The sequence below is a fragment of the Procambarus clarkii genome, chromosome 63 (genome assembly GCF_040958095.1).
Source record: "Procambarus clarkii isolate CNS0578487 chromosome 63, FALCON_Pclarkii_2.0, whole genome shotgun sequence".
Classification (NCBI taxonomy): domain Eukaryota; kingdom Metazoa; phylum Arthropoda; class Malacostraca; order Decapoda; family Cambaridae; genus Procambarus; species Procambarus clarkii.
This window is the reverse complement of record NC_091212.1, coordinates 20,275,846-20,291,069: the sequence shown is the minus strand read 5'-3', so window position 1 is coordinate 20,291,069 and position 15,224 is coordinate 20,275,846. Positions and strand designations below refer to the sequence as shown.

At 51.9% G+C, this 15,224-nt stretch overlaps 1 protein-coding gene and 1 non-coding gene across 2 annotated transcripts in view; one reads left to right on the top strand and one right to left on the bottom strand.

Moving 5' to 3' along the window:
• The window catches only part of Rhp (GTP-Rho-binding protein rhophilin), a 319,468-nt gene that overhangs the window by 228,837 nt on the left and 75,407 nt on the right, over positions 1-15,224 (bottom strand). The gene's annotated exons all lie outside the window — the stretch shown is intronic.
• LOC123769706 (5S ribosomal RNA) lies at positions 3,772-3,890 on the top strand. Its single transcript, XR_006774277.1, has one exon. It is a non-coding gene; the product is annotated as a 5S ribosomal RNA (ribosomal RNA).

The following is a 15,224-nucleotide window of genomic DNA, read 5'->3' as shown; positions in this document are numbered from 1 at the left end:
CCAGGGACACACACAGGCCAGGTGACGGAGGCACCAGGGACACACACAGGCCAGGTGACGGAGGCAGCACCAGCACCAGGGACACACACAGGCCAGGTGACGGAGGCACCAGGGGCAAACACAGGCCAGGTGACGGAGGCAGCACCAGGGGCACACAGGCCAGGTGACGGAGGCAGCACCAGGGGCACACACAGGCCAGGTGACGGAGGCAGCACCAGGGACACACACAGGCCAGGTGACGGAGGCAGCACCAGGGGCACACACAGGCCAGGTGACGGAGGCAGCACCAGGGGCACACACAGGCCAGGTGACGGAGGCAGCACCAGGGACACACACAGGCCAGGTGACGGAGGCAGCACCAGGGGCACACACAGGCCAGGTGACGGAGGCAGCACCAGGGGCGCACACAGGCCAGGTGAAGGAGGCAGCACCAGGGACACACACAGGCCAGGTGACGGAGGCAGCACCAGGGACACACACAGGCCAGGTGACGGAGGCAGCACCAGGGGCACCCACATGCCAGGTGACGGAGGCAGCACCAGCGGCACCCACATGCCAGGTGACGGAGGCAGCACCAGGGGCACACACAGGCCAGGTGACGGAGGCAGCACCAGGGGCACACACAGGCCAGGTGACGGAGGCAGCACCAGGGGCACACACAGGCCAGGTGACGGAGGCAGCACCAGGGGCACACACAGGCCAGGTGACGAAGGCAGCACCACGGGCACACACAGGCCAGGTGACGGAGGCAGCACCAGGGGCACACACAGGCCAGGTGACGGAGGCAGCACCAGGGGCACACACAGGCCAGGTGACGGAGGCAGCACCAGGGGCACACACAGGCCAGGTGACGGAGGCAGCACCAGGGACACACACAGGCCAGGTGACGGAGGCAGCACCAGGGGCACCCACAGGCCAGGTGACGGAGGCAGCACCAGGGGCACACACAGGCCAGGTGACGGAGGCAGCACCAGGGGCACACACAGGCCAGGTGACGGAGGCAGCACCAGGGGCACACACAGGCCAGGTGACGGAGGCAGCACCAGGGGCACACACAGGCCAGGTGACGGAGGCAGCACCAGGGGCACACACAGGCCAGGTGACGGAGGCAGCACCAGGGGCACACACAGGCCAGGTGACGGAGGCAGCACCAGGGGCACACACAGGCCAGGTGACGGAGGCAGCACCAGGGGCACACACAGGCCAGGTGACGGAGGCAGCACCAGGGGCACACACAGGCCAGGTGACGGAGGCAGCACCAGGGGCACACACAGGCCAGGTGACGGAGGCAGCACCAGGGGCACACACAGGCCAGGTGACGGAGGCAGCACCAGGGACACACACAGGCCAGGTGACGGAGGCAGCACCAGGGACACACACAGGCCAGGTGACGGAGGCAGCACCAGGGGCACACACAGGCCAGGTGACGGAGGCAGCACCAGGGGCACACACAGGCCAGGTGACGGAGGCAGCACCAGGGGCACACACAGGCCAGGTGACGGAGGCAGCACCAGGGGCACACACAGGCCAGGTGACGGAGGCAGCACCAGGGGCACACACAGGCCAGGTGACGGAGGCAGCACCAGGGGCACACACAGGCCAGGTGACGGAGGCAGCACCAGGGGCACACACAGGCCAGGTGACGGAGGCAGCACCAGGGGCGCACACACAGGCCAGGTGACGGAGGCAGCACCAGGGGCGCACACACAGGCCAGGTGACGGAGGCAGCACCAGGGGCACACACAGGCCAGGTGACGGAGGCACCAGGGACACACACAGGCCAGGTGACGGAGGCAGCACCAGGGACACACACAGGCCAGGTGACGGAGGCAGCACCAGGGACACACACAGGCCAGGTGACGGAGGCAGCACCAGGGACACACACAGGCCAGGTGACGGAGGCAGCACCAGGGACACACACAGGCCAGGTGACGGAGGCAGCACCAGGGACACACACAGGCCAGGTGACGGAGGCAGCACCAGGGACACACACAGGCCAGGTGACGGAGGCAGCACCAGGGACACACACAGGCCAGGTGACGGAGGCAGCACCAGGGACACACACGGGCCAGGTGACGGAGGCAGCACCAGGGACACACACGGGCCAGGTGACGGAGGCAGCACCAGGGGCACACACGGGCCAGGTGACGGAGGCAGCACCAGGGACACACACAGCCCAGGTGACGGAGGCAGCACCAGGGACACACACGGGCCAGGTGACGGAGGCAGCACCAGGGGCACACACGGGCCAGGTGACGGAGGCAGCACCAGGGACACACACAGCCCAGGTGACGGAGGCAGCACCAGGGACACACACGGGCCAGGTGACGGAGGCAGCACCAGGGGCACACACGGGCCAGGTGACGGAGGCAGCACCAGGGACACACACGGGCCAGGTGACGGAGGCAGCACCAGGGGCACACACGGGCCAGGTGACGGAGGCAGCACCAGGGACACACACAGGCCAGGTGACGGAGGCAGCACCAGGGACACACACGGGCCAGGTGACGGAGGCAGCACCAGGGGCACACACAGGCCAGGTGACGGAGGCAGCACCAGGGGCACACACAGGCCAGGTGACGGAGGCAGCACCAGGGACACACACAGGCCAGGTGACGGAGGCAGCACCAGGGACACACACAGGCCAGGTGACGGAGGCAGCACCAGGGGCACACACAGGCCAGGTGACGGAGGCAGCACCAGGGGCACACACAGGCCAGGTGACGGAGGCAGCACCAGGGACACACACAGGCCAGGTGACGGAGGCAGCACCAGGGGCACACACAGGCCAGGTGACGGAGGCAGCACCAGGGGCACACACAGGCCAGGTGACGGAGGCAGCACCAGGGACACACACAGGCCAGGTGACGGAGGCAGCACCAGGGACACACACAGGCCAGGTGACGGAGGCAGCACCAGGGACACACACAGGCCAGGTGACGGAGGCAGCACCAGGGACACACACAGGCCAGGTGACGGAGGCAGCACCAGGGACACACACAGGCCAGGTGACGGAGGCAGCACCAGGGACACACACAGTGTTTACAGCATTCGCTCTGAACTCATACGTGATAAAGGATAATATTAACAAGTGCAGAGCTTTACACCAAGATACAAACCAGAAGTAACAGGATAGTGAGGGGAACTGGACCTCACAGCCCTGGAGAATAGAAGAAACAGGGGAGATATGATCACAGCATATAAGATACAGAGGGGAATAGGCAAGGTGGATAAGAACAACCTCTTTATAATGAGAGAAAGTAGGACAAGAGGACACAAGTGGAAGCCGGAAACACGACGAGTGGAAAAAAGTTAAGGAAATACTTGTACGGTGAACGGTTGGGCCACACGGCCAGTACACACACACACTTTACCCACAACTTCACTACGTTTATCCAGACAATAAAATACATCACAAAGGGATAGAGTATCTTATATTTTTTATGGCCAGATTCTTCAAATAATTCAATCATGAGTTAAGCATCATAGTTAATACTTATAGGCACGGTATATACATTGTAACTAAGCCTAATAGTTAAGGTATAACGGAAGAGGCAGAACACGGCCAGTAGGCGGGACACTAACAGCTGGACCTTGCTCCTCCGTGTCACTGATGGGGGGGGGGGGGGGAAGCGCGCGCACGCACGCACACGCAGGTGACGTTCAACAAGGCAGCAGTGAAGGAATGTGATATTACCAGAGATGAGGAAAGAGTACCTGCTGGAAGTAGACGTGACTAAGGCTGTTGGGCCAGACAAACTCTCACCCCCGGCCAACGGCCATACCACGTTGAGAACACCGCTTCTCGTCCGATCAGCGAAGCTAAGCAACGTTGGGTTTAGTTAGCACTTGGATGGGTGACCGCCTGGGAACACCAAATGCTGTTGGCAATAATGTTTTGGGAGCCGGTCGGCCGAGCGGACAGCACGCTGGACTTGTGATCCTGTGGTCCTGGGTTCGATCCCAGGCGCCGGCGAGAAACAATGGGCAGAGTTTCTTTCACCCTATGCCCCTGTTACCTAGCAGTAAAATAGGTACCTGGGAGTTAGTCAGCTGTCACGGGCTGCTTCCTGTGGGAGGAGGCCTGGTCGAGGACCGGGCCGCGGGGACACTAAAAAAAGCCCCGAAATCATCTCAAGATAATCTCAAGAAAGCCAAGTCACTCTTTTTCTTCCCCGGTATGTTAACAGAGGTCATTAACTTCGTTAAGTCCTGTGGTCACTGTCAAAGGAGGAAAGGTACCCTTAAGGTACAAGCTCCATTGCAAGAATTCCCAGAAATTTTGGAACCTTTAGATCGGGTGGGGGCTGATCTGATTGATCTGCATCACAGTCATTCAGGAAACCGTTACGTATTGGTGTTGGTAGACCACCTGTCCAGGTACACCACACTGATTGCATTGCCTCAAAGATTCACGAACTGTTGCAAAGGCGTTCTTAGATAGGTTCGTCACTGTATTCCGTCCTCCTAAAGTGTTAGTTTCTGACCGAGGTCAGGAATTTAATGGGAATATTTTTAGAGAAGTATGTAAAATTGCCAGAAACCACTTCAGCATTCACTACGGCTTATCACCCTGAGGCTAACGGTATGACAGAACGGACGAACCGGTCAGTTAAAGATATGCTTTATAGTTAAAGATATGCTCTGCAATTCTTGCAGAGTAAGATTCAAATGCCTGGGACGAACAGCTCCCCTATGTCCAGCTAGCTCTGAACACTGCCATCCATCAGTCCATTAACACCCAACCCCTTTTGCTGTTCACAGGTCATTCATGTCATTTCCCATTAGGTCTGCTTAACAGACATAATATTGTATATGGGGAAGATTACCCACCATAAGTTTTAAATAAGATGAAAAATGCATGGAGAATTGCAGCCAGGGCTTCCAAGACAGCACGAGACCGCTATGCTCAGCACTATGACAAGAAGGTACGACCTCTTGAGTTGAAAGTCGGGAGTCTTGTGTTGAGAGTTAATGAAGCGGCTCCTGCCAATCAGAGTAGGAAACTTGCACCTAGATGGCGGGGCCCTTACCGAGTAATTGAAAGAAAAGGTCCGGTTAATTTTGTTATTAAAGGTATTTTTGAAGACCAAGTTGAGAGAACGATTCATATTAATAAATTAAAACCTTATCACACGAGGGAGAAACTAGAGCTGCCTTCAACAAGTCTAATTCCTGACCTGGCTAATTATCCAAGTGCTGAGCTAGTCAGATGATGAGGATGACCTGTCAGATCTCATCAGTAGTAAAGTTCAATCTTGTCACCCCATGGTAACAAGGTCGCGAGCTGTACAGTAAATTGTTAATGATCTCCCCTAGTCAGGTTTAGTAAGTCATAATAATTATCCTGTAGAGGCAATGGTGTGTATTAACTGATGTACATGGCTCAGGTAGCATACTTGCCTTGCTCTGGGGTTTCCAACTTCCTCTACCTCAGAGTAATATCCATGCTTCCGCCATTTGTTGTTGTCTGTCTTTCTCAGGTCTGATGGTACACCAGTTCCAGCCTCCCAGTCACACATGAACCAAGGATCGAGATCAGCAGGTCTGGGGATGACCCACCTGTCTGATAAGGTCGGGGTCTGAGGCACGTTACATAAAGTCCTCCCCCTTGTACCCGGTAACTCGCCAATTGGTTATCTGGAAGGGGTGACTGGCGTACAGTCACCCGGCCGACACCTCACGTCACTAACGAGGTTGTCCCAGTCCAGCCATGCTGTCTTCACGGAGCAGAGTCCAGTCACCATCAAAACCGTGGGCTAGCTGTCTCAAGGTCACCAACCAAGCCCACCAGCCGCGTAGTCAAGACTGCGGGAAAACCGGAAGTGGAAGACGAGTGGTCTACAAAGAAGAACGCTAATTGCAACGACATGTCGGCTCTCTCAAAACCTTCGGTTGCGTCGTCTGTGGAAACCAAGATGCAACGCGGTGGTCCCGGGTACGAACAGCACTACCCCTACAGAGTGCTGCTGAATCGCCAGATGAGGTACAATCCTGTACCTCGGCCCAAGTTCAGCTGCACGAGGGGTTGCACGGAAGGTGTACCGGCCCAGTAGTACCGGGATAACAAGTAAACGCCGGTAGATGACGTCGCCCAGGAGCTGAGGCAGGGCCCACCTGTCCTGTCACCATGCCACCCTCTTCAACGCCACTCGAACCTCACTACCAACGCGAGACATCGTGACACGTCGAAGCTGTGCTCTACTGTGGCAGCTAGGGTTAACAACAATCCATCAGGACTGTATGGGGAGCGATAAGAAGAGGTGAACCCGGGTTCCTGTTAGCGGGGTCCACCTGAGCTGACAGCCGCCAGCTGTCAGCTGTCACTCAAGTCAGGTGCGGGTAGTACGAGACCCCTGTACTGTCCGTAGTTGGCCGAGGCCGGAAATGGAACTTCCAGACGACCAGGATCTTCAAGCAACATGAGGTAGTCGCAGGAATCTACAGCAACGAGATGGCACCAGGAACGAACGATAGAACTTCTTTATAGAAAAGTTTAATATAAAATAAATTATAGTAATATAGTAAACGGTGTTAATTCGGAACAATTAATTCAACTTTCAATTTCCCATCTGATAGTAAAGCACCTACACACCTTCGGAAAGTTCTCTGGAACAGTATTAAATGTTGAAAACTAGAACAAGTGAAATAGAGAAATAAATCTAGAAAGTGAACATCTAGAGAATTGTTACTAGAAAATTACCCTGTCTCTAGATAGTTGTATGAGTGAACTGGTTTGAGAACCATCTAGTAGGGTCTCTAGAAACGTTGAGCATTGGGGGAACTTTATCTAGATTTTTCTAGACCCTAGATACTGTTAGTTATATATATTTTTTGTTGTGGTTTACTGAACAATAAGGGTGTGGTACACAGTCTGGAAAATGTGTTCACCCGCTGTTGTTGTGGACTTGAGTATGAACTCTGGGATATTAGGACTTGACGAACTCATATCCAGTGTGTTGCTGTTGGTTAAGAGACATGTCTGTGGACATTGAATTATTTGTAATAAAAATATTTTTGTGTATTTTCTTTAGATTTTATGGATCTAGATACGCTATGGTGGGCAGTCACCATAGGTGTGGAGTGGAACACTTGGTCTCTGAGGGGTAGTGTTCCTCTATTTTGATATAATTTTTTTTTTAATTTTTAATGACTGATTTTTTTTAATGTTTCTATGTGATGTGCTGTGATGTGTTTGATCTTTATTCCAGGTGGAATACTGGGATAGCTGAAGGCTATCGGCGGATTTTAGCTAGTTGATAGTTGTTAGGTTTGGATTTTTCCAGTTATTTGTTACTATATCAAGACAGGTATGTGATGTTTTGTCTTCCAGGTAGTTGGCAGGGTACGGGGCTGCACCCAAGTGGACAGCCAGGGTTATAGGGACGGTCTCTGCCCTTATGTTTTATGTATTATTACTGTGTTTGTTATGTATGTATACATGCTGGGACACACCTTTTAGGGTGCCATTATTTGTTTTGGAGGATTGTATGGAATTAGCTAGGATTAGATAATTATTTTTGTTTTGTTGTGAGGCATTGGGTCATTTATTGTCGAGTTAAATGTTGTTTTTGGAGTTAATGATTAGGATAGGGCAGGATTTCTGGATAAGAATTTCGTGCTTTAAACTTCTTTACACACAAATTTCTTAATTTTCGAAGAGGGGGAGTTGTAATGGTATATGCACACCATAACCCCTTTCCCCTTCCCCCGTTCCCCCTTTCTCTTCTCCTTCCTCTTCCCCTTCCCTTCCCTCACTTGCCTTCCCTCCCTTTGGGTTATCCCTGCCTTTTGTCACGGTCTGACCCTCGTGGTCATAAACAGATTGAAGCCACTTGCTCCCCTCGCTCTCCGTCCATCTGTCCAGTGACCAATTGAAAATAGTACCCCAGGGCTAGTAAACTTGTGATCTCAAGTTACACGTGGGTGCCCAGTCTCTCAGGAAAGTTGTTGGTGCCTTCCCAGTTTTTGGAGTTTCTGTCAAGAGGAATTGACCCTTATGGTCAAGCCTGATCCAGATTGGTTGAAGACATGTAGGCTTGTGGAGGCGGAGCCTCACAGGGTAGTGCCTGTCCAGCCCATTGGCCCGGATTCTTGATCACCAAGTTATGTTTAAATCCATTGGCCATAGGCTTGGGATAGACGGAGTTAATTTGGGCCTAGGAACTAGGGGGTGGAGCCTGTCCCACTGTTAGCGTTTTTAATAGTGTTAGTGTGTCTTGGGGCCTCAACTGAGGTACAGGTGAGGTGACCTGCGGGCAGCCAATCAACATCCTTTGGCAAGCTGCAGTATTGAAGGTAATTGTGCCCGTGAGTTGTGTATATTAGTATTACATTCCATTGCTTCGTAGGTGTTTTTTTAGAGTAGGCTATGTTTCAATTTTTATTTAAATATACGGGTTCCAATAATAAAGTAATTTTAATGTATTTGTATTTAGTTCTCTGTTCCCTTTGATTAATGACGGTGTTGTTCATTCTTGTGATTTTCATTTGCTGTGCTAGAAATTCCCCCGAGTTCTCCATCTTATGAAGAGTAAAGTCGCTCTAGAATCTCCCGTTCAGTTCAGTAAGATTACAGTATTAATCCATTAAGATTCATTTACGTGCCCTTTGAGTTCCCTTATTATTGAGTCCCTTCCTTCCTAGGGAACCAGTAATTTTACACATTCATTTATGTTTGGAAGGTGGTGGCAGTGGCTAATGATTTATTATTATTTTTTATGAATTAATAACCCTTGTCCTTGATGTATCTTCCTCATTTAATATTCCTCTTATATTCGTGGCAGTCCAGTGAGGGGGTCATACTGGACTGTAACAGTGTTAAGCTGGGGTATTGAGTGAAGAGAGAACTACAACAGGGATAGCGTTCACAACCTTACAAGAGTTCAGGGTTATTACATGGTGGTGGTGGTGTCCAGGTGCACCATTATGACCAGGGTATTGTCCTTGTATATAAGTCACCGGAGGCAAACCCTCAGCAGTTTAAAGACTAACTAATGAAAATAGAACACTGCTTGGAAAACCTCACAAATCCAGCTCCGAACATCATCCTGCTTGGGGACTTCAACCTACGGCACCTGAAATGGAAGCACCTGGCTAATACAGTAATATCAGAAAGACTACCAGGAAGTAGCCTAAATGAACAGGCACATGCAAATGACCTGCTATGGATGTGCGACAGGTTTGCCTTCAACCAGCAAATAGTAGAACCAACTAGGAAGGAGAACACGCTGGACCTCATTTTCACTAATAATGATGAATTGATCAGGAACATAATGATTACAAATACCTGTTACTCAGATCACAACTTAATTGAAGTTATGACAACCATGGGGAATAGACCTTCAAAACCAGTCCAGATTCCCGGTGGAGGAGATTTCAGCAAATTCGACTTCAATAATAAACAGATAAACTGGGAGCAAATAAACCAAGACTTCACAGAAATAAACTGGGAAGAACAGCTAGAAAATGCAAACCTGAACCAGTGCCTGGAAAAAATAAGCTCAGTAGCACTAGAAATATGTTCAAACCGCATACCTCTAAGAAAAAAGAGGAAGAGATGCAGATTGGAACGGGAATGTCGTTCCCTATATAGGCGAAGAAAACGAATCGCGGAACAACTTGAGAGTCGCACCCTATCTCAAGAACGGCGAAGACGGTTAGGTAGAGAAATAGAAACAATTGAACGGAAGCTACAAGAATCATACAAAACCCAGGAGAGGCAGAGAGAGCAAAAGACCATCAGTGAAATAGAAAGAAATCCGAAATATTTTTTCTCCTATGCAAAATCAAGATAAAAAACCACATCTAGTATCGGGCCCCTGCGAAAGGGAGATGGAACTTTCACCGATGACAACAAAGAAATGAGCGAGCTACTGAGGACGCAGTACGACTCTGTTTTCAGCGAGCCATTAAACACACTAAAGATTGATAATCCAAATGAATTTTTCATGGATACGATACCAACATCAAATCATATATCAGACGTCACCCTATCCCCACTGGATTTTGAAGAAGCCATAAACAGTATGCCTATGCACTCTGCACCAGGCCCGGATTCTTGGAACTCCATATTCATAAAGAACTGTAAAAAACCACTATCGCAGGCCCTCCACATTCTGTGGAGACAAAGCCTAGATACTGGCGTTATTCCTGATATACTAAAAACAGCAGAGATAGCACCACTTCATAAAGGAGGAAATAAGGCAGAGGCAAAAAATTACAGACCGATAGCACTAACATCGCACATCATAAAAATTTTTGAGAGTGCTAAGAAGTAAGATCACAAAATACATGGAATCACAGCATCTCCATAACCCCGGACAACATGGTTTCAGAACAGGGCGCTCTTGCCTGTCGCAGTTGCTGGACCACTATGATATGGCATTAGATGCTATGGAAGACAAACATAACGCGGATGTAATTTACACAGATTTCGCAAAAGCTTTTGATAAATGTGACCATGGTGTTATTGCACATAAAATGCGTTCAAAAGGAATTACCGGGAAAATAGGCAGATGGATCTACAATTTCCTGACCAACAGAACCCAATGTGTAATTGTCAACAAAATAAAATCCAGCCCATCAACCGTGAAGAGCCCAGTCCCCCAGGGTACTGTGCTTGCTCCAGTACTTTTTCTCATCCTCATATCGGACATAGACAAGAACACAACCTATAGCACTGTATCATCCTTTGCAGATGACACTAGGATCTACATGAGAGTAGGCAACATAGAGGACACGGCGAACCTCCAGTCAGATGTAGATCAGGTCTTTCTATGGGCTACAGAAAATAATATGGTGTTTAACGAAGATAAGTTCCAGCTCATGCGCTATGGAAAAAATGAAAATATAAAAACGGAAACCACGTACAAAACTCAGGCAAATCATAACATAGAACGAACAGGCAATGTAAAGGATCTGGGTGTATTCATGTCTGAAGACCTTACCTTTAAAGAACACAATAAAGTAGCCGTCACAACTGCAAGAAAAATGACAGGTTGGATAACAAGAACTTTTCACACTAGAGATGCTATACCGATGATGATACTTTTCAAAACGCTTGTGCTCTCTAGAGTGGAGTACTGCTGCACAATGACAGCACCTTTCAAAGCTGGAGAAATTGCTGACCCGGAGAGCGTGCAGAGATCCTTTACTGCTAGAATCCACTCAGTAAAACATCTAAACTATTGGGACCGACTAAAGAGCCTAAAACTGTACTCCCTTGAGCGCAGGCGGGAGAGATACATAATAATTTACACGTGGAAAATAATTGAGGGGGCTGGTCCCAAACCTGCACACAGAAATAACATCACATGAGACCAGAAGACATGGCAGGATGTGCAGAATACCCCCGTTGAAAAGCAGAGGTGCAACAGGTACTCTGAGAGAGAACTCTATCAACATCAGAGGCCCGAGACTGTTCAACACGCTTCCACTACACATAAGGGGCATAACTGGCCGACCCCTCACAGTGTTCAAGAGAGAACTGGATAAGCACCTTCAAAGGATACCTGATCAACCAGGCTGTGACTCGTACGTCAGGCTGCGAGCAGCCGCGTCCAACAGCCTGGTTGACCAGTCCAGCAACCAGGAGGCCTGGTCGACGACCGGGCCGCGGGGACGCTAAGCCCCGGAAGCACCTCAAGGTAACCTCAAGGTAAGGGTGGTGGTGGTGTCCAGGTGCACCATTATGACCAGGGTGGTGGTGGTGTCCAGGTGCACCATTATGACCAGGGTGGTGGTGGTGTCCAGGTGCACCATTATGACCAAGGTGGTGGTGGTGTCCAGGTGCACCATTATGACCAGGGTGGTGGTGGTGGTGGTGGTGTCCAGGTGCACCATTATGACCAGGGTGGTGGTGGTGTCCAGGTGCACCACTATGACCAGGGTGGTGGTGGTGGTGGTGTCCAGGTGCACCACTATGACCAGGGTGGTGGTGGTGGTGTCCAGGTGCACCATTGTGACCAGGGTGGTGGTGGTGTCCAGGTGCACCATTGTGACCAGGGTGGTGGTGGTGTCCAGGTGCACCATTGTGACCAGGGTGGTGGTGGTGTCCAGGTGCACCATTGTGACCAGGGTGGTGGTGGTGTCCAGGTGCACCATTGTGACCAGGGTGGTGGTGGTGTCCAGGTGCACCATTGTGACCAGGGTGGTGGTGGTGTCCAGGTGCACCATTGTGACCAGGGTGGTGGTGGTGTCCAGGTGCACCATTGTGACCAGGGTGGTGGTGGTGTCCAGGTGCACCATTGTGACCAGGGTGGTGGTGGTGTCCAGGTGCACCATTGTGACCAGGGTGGTGGTGGTGTCCAGGTGCACCATTGTGACCAGGGTGGTGGTGGTGTCCAGGTGCACCATTGTGACCAGGGTGGTGGTGGTGGTGTCCAGGTGCACCATTGTGACCAGGGTGGTGGTGGTGGTGTCCAGGTGCACCATTATGACCAGGGTGGTGGTGGTGTCCAGGTGCACCATTGTGACCAGGGTGGTGGTGGTGTCCAGGTGCACCATTGTGACCAGGGTGGTGGTGGTGGTGTCCAGGTGCACCATTATGACCAGGGTGGTGGTGTCCAGGTGCACCATTGTGACCAGGGTGGTGGTGGTGTCCAGGTGCACCATTGTGACCAGGGTGGTGGTGGTGTCCAGGTGCACCATTGTGACCAGGGTGGTGGTGGTGGTGTCCAGGTGCACCATTGTGACCAGGGTGGTGGTGGTGGTGTCCAGGTGCACCATTGTGACCAGGGTGGTGGTGGTGGTGTCCAGGTGCACCATTGTGACCAGGGTGGTGGTGGTGTCCAGGTGCACCATTGTGACCAGGGTGGTGGTGGTGTCCAGGTGCACCATTGTGACCAGGGTGGTGGTGGTGGTGTCCAGGTGCACCATTGTGACCAGGGTGGTGGTGGTGGTGTCCAGGTGCACCATTGTGACCAGGGTGGTGGTGGTGTCCAGGTGCACCATTGTGACCAGGGTGGTGGTGGTGTCCAGGTGCACCATTGTGACCAGGGTGGTGGTGGTGTCCAGGTGCACCATTGTGACCAGGGTGGTGGTGGTGGTGTCCAGGTGCACCATTATGACCAGGGTGGTGGTGGTGGTGGTGTCCAGGTGCACCACTATGACCAGGGTGGTGGTGGTGGTGTCCAGGTGCACCATTATAACCAGGGTGGTGGTGGGTGTGTCCAGGTGCACCATTATGACCAGGGTGGTGGTGGTGGTGGTGTCCAGGTGCACCATTGTGACCAGGGTGGTGGTGGTGGTGGTGTCCAGGTGCACCATTGTGACCAGGGTGGTGGTGGTGTCCAGGTGCACCATTGTGACCAGGGTGGTGGTGGTGTCCAGGTGCACCATTGTGACCAGGGTGGTGGTGGTGTCCAGGTGCACCATTGTGACCAGGGTGGTGGGTGTGTCCAGGTGCACCATTATGACCAGGGTGGTGGTGGTGGTGTCCAGGTGCACCATTGTGACCAGGGTGGTGGTGGTGGTGTCCAGGTGCACCATTATGACCAGGGTGGTGGTGGTGTCCAGGTGCACCATTATGACCAGGGTGGTGGTGGTGGTGTCCAGGTGCACCACTATGACCAGGGTGGTGGTGGTGGTGGTGTCCAGGTGCACCACTATGACCAGGGTGGTGGTGGTGGTGTCCAGGTGCACCACTATGACCAGGGTGGTGGTGGTGGTGTCCAGGTGCACCACTATGACCAGGGTGGTGGTGGTGGTGTCCAGGTGCACCATTGTGACCAGGGTGGTGGTGGTGGTGTCCAGGTGCACCATTGTGACCAGGGTGGTGGTGGTGTCCAGGTGCACCATTATGACCAGGGTGGTGGTGGTGGTGGTGTCCAGGTGCACCATTATGACCAGGGTGGTGGTGGTGGTGGTGTCCAGGTGCACCATTATGACCAGGGTGGTGGTGGTGTCCAGGTGCACCACTATGACCAGGGTGGTGGTGGTGTCCAGGTGCACCATTACTCACCACCTCATTACACTAATTCACCCACACTTACCTTAAAACACAAGTGTGAAAAAGTAATAAGGTTGGCAGCAGGTGTAGGGGGGGAGGACGGCATTTTTTTTTTTTTTTTTTTTTTTTTTTTGAGTAAAGAGGAAGGAGAGGCATAGGTGAAGGGAAGTATAGAAGTGGGAAATACAGTGAGAGGTATGAAAGCAGGCGGGCTGTCCGCCTTGCTGACACGATGTGTGGGTGTTGGCAGCTAAGCTAAGCTGGCTCCCTCTTGTCAGGGAGCTGTGAGTGTGTGAGAGGTTCTTCACATGTGTTTCACCATATATGGATGTCCATAGATGAATACTGTGTAGCATTCATATATACACACTCCGATGCTTCCACACATGTTATTCTGTTTAAGGCTCTATTTTATTATTATTATTTATCGAGTTGTTCATATATACACACATATATGAACTGTACATATATATATATCTCATCTGGGGATTATATACTGTGGGGCGGGGTTTTCATCCAGAGAATCGAGGCTCTTGGGCCACCAGCTGTGGGAGCGGGGCGTCTCATCTTGGAGTAATCTTTCAAACATTGGGTCCTCTAACATTTCGATGGTGTTCCACACCCTGATGGCTTGGTGCTGCAGTCTGATGTTTAGTGGCTGTATGTTCAGGAGTTCGTGGAGCTCCTGGATTGTCTGATCATATGGTGGACGGTGTTTTGCTGCTCTCCTTAGCGCCTTATTTTGTACTGCTTGCAGTTTCTGCATGTTAGTTTTCTTTATGGTGTGTAGTGGTACTGGGGGATACTCTAGATGCGGCCGAACTAGAGCCTTATATAGGTGGATCTGAATGTTAGTACTGAGGCTTCGGAATCTCCTCAATTTTCCTAATGCTGCTTTGGCTTTGTTTAGTCGGTCCCTTACATGAATTTGTATCCCTGTTCTATTTATCATAAGTCCCAGTATTCTGCCTACCTCCGCATATTGGATCGGATGGTTGTCAAGGATGATGGGGTCCGGGTTTCTTTTCGCAATGTGTATTATTTGGAACTACACGGCAGGTGTAGGGGGGAGGGAGGCAGGTGTAGGGGGGAGGGCGGCAGGTGTAGGGGGGGGGGGGGGAGGGGGAAGGGGGGAAGGGGAGGGCAGCAGGTGTACTCACCTAATTATGTTTGCGGGGGTTGAGCTCTGGCTCTTTGGTCCCGCCTCTCAACTGTCAATCAACTGGTGTACAGATTCCTGAGCCTACTGTGCTCTATTATATCTACATTTGAA